The sequence below is a fragment of the Camellia sinensis genome, chromosome 14, assembly GCF_055761805.1.
Source record: "Camellia sinensis isolate YWXY chromosome 14, ASM5576180v1, whole genome shotgun sequence".
NCBI lineage: Eukaryota > Viridiplantae > Streptophyta > Magnoliopsida > Ericales > Theaceae > Camellia > Camellia sinensis.
In genome coordinates this window covers 132,192,361-132,194,480 of record NC_138974.1, presented here as the reverse complement: position 1 = coordinate 132,194,480, position 2,120 = coordinate 132,192,361, and the positions used below count along the sequence as shown (strand labels likewise).

The 2,120-nt window shown below is 34.2% G+C and overlaps 1 pseudogene across 1 annotated transcript; it reads right to left on the bottom strand.

The window, feature by feature from the left end:
* Positions 1-500: 500 nt before the first annotated feature.
* On the bottom strand, positions 501-1,882 carry LOC114288690 (stress-related protein-like; annotated as a pseudogene). The gene is made up of 3 exons (XR_014350087.1): positions 1,847-1,882; positions 1,424-1,648; positions 501-1,342 (listed from the first exon to the last, which is right to left on the bottom strand). The product of XR_014350087.1 is annotated as a stress-related protein-like (transcript).
* Between the last annotated feature and the right edge of the window lie 238 nt (positions 1,883-2,120).

Sequence of the window (2,120 nt, the reverse complement as noted above, 5' to 3'; positions counted from 1 at the left end):
AATTTCTTTTTAAAAAATTTTAAAATAGAAAATTAAAAAAAACAAAAAAAAATCATTATTTCTTTATTTATTTTTATCTTTTCTAAAATTTTATTAATTTTTTTTGTTACATCTCGTCGAGCTATATCTATAAGGTTTTTTTTTTTTTTCAAAAATAAAAAAACAAAATTACTAAAGAAGAAGATAATAAGCGCACACACACAAAAAAAAAAAAAAGACATCAAATGAGCAAATTCTTAATTTAAAAAATATCGTTATTATTTTATGATTTTTTTTTTGTCTTTAATCTTATTAAAAAATTATGTTAAAATTCTTTATTTTTCTATTGTAGAAGAATTTTATATGTAAAAAAATATGCAAAAAACCGCGTTTACTAATGGCAAAAATAAATTCTAAAAAAGTAGTATAGTCTTATTTATTTATTATTTTTTAATTCGTTATAAAAGTTTAAATTTACTGAAAACAACTAAAAATCAATCCAAGCAACTACTAAGGAGTGTTTTGAAAAGATGATAAAAAATAATTTTTTGACTTTTAACCAAATTTTTGAAATTTTTAGACAAGAAATTTAGAAAATTGGTAACCGAACACATTTAAAAAAAATTATTTAATAATATCATAGCATTGGCGTACTACTAACCCATGTGTAGTTCATACAATTAGGGCACTATTGAAATTGTGTTAAAACACAATTAAAAGTAGTAGTAAAGCCCGACAAAGAAATTTAACACTTAATACGTGTGCTTTCAGCTCAAAATAATTAGTTCTCCACCTTCCAAAAACTTCCATAAAAAAAAAAAATTCACTATTACCAACAAGCCAAACACTCCCTCCCTTCAAATTTCATCACAAACAAGCAATACATTTGCCAAATCACTGTGTCACATGCACAGCTTCACCATTAGTCGACACAGTAGGACCATGCTCAGCCTCTTCAAAAACCTTTACAATTCTATCTATGGGCACCAAAGGCATATACGCCGCCACCGTGAACCTTTTTTCCGCCGTATAACACACCACCTGGTTATACTTATCCATCCAGTACGCCGCCGTGGAAACCACAATACCAGCCACTTGCGGGAACGACGGAAGCCGGTTTATCGACTGCCAAGACGACACCGCGTACTGCTCCCCCATCGGTTCGTACTTGACGGATAGTTCTTTGGCCGTGGGCTCATATTTAAACAGCTTTTGTTATGTTCGCCGCCGTGTCCACCACTCCGGTTTGCTGTACCTCTGACGCCACCGCACGCGTCACCTCTGGATCCTTTTGTGCAGCGGACAACTCCTGCTAGATTAGAGACAGCGCGTGACAATCCAGTTCATTTATCGAGTAGTCCACCTGCCAATCACGTGATTAGATCAGATAGTTGTAACAATTTTGGCAGCTTTTTAAGAGTTGATTTGTTAAAAATATACTGACCTTGCGATCGATTAACTTGAGGAGCTCGAAAGGAATGTCGTGGAACTTATCGTAAACCGATTCGATGACGGTTTTCACGATGCCTTCGACGGTCTGAACCCCCGGTTTTAGCGGACCAGCGTTCTCCTTGGCATATTCGTACAGGCTTGAGAAGCAAACGATGACGTAAATCGTTGCTACTTGGATGATATCAAGATATTTAAGCCTCTTCTCGTCATCTCGGACCTTCAACAAATAAACAAATCAAAACATCAGTATTAAAACCCTAAATCTTCGAATCAAGACAAAATCAAATTGAAACAAATCATTCTTGAAACAGATCTCCATTAAATTGAAGAAAACCAAATATCTTAATTCAATGTTACGATTTCTACTATTTTCCCGCCAATCAAACAACGCAAGAGGGGAAAAAAACACACATACCGTCTCGGTTGGCTGTTTAGCTTCTGTATCAGCCATTTTTAAACCTGCCAAGATGCTTTGCAACGTTTATATAGCGAAAATCGTTTTCAATACCTTTTTGATTAATAATTATCGAATTGATATGAGAAACAGAGAGAGACTTTAGAAGTATAAATTGTAGGTAGAAAACTCTTCGAATGGAGTTTCCAAGGTTGCAACCACTTCTGCTTTTATAGGGATTCCCAACATTAGGGCAAACATTGTAGTTATGACACTTGTCTTGTTATAATGGGGG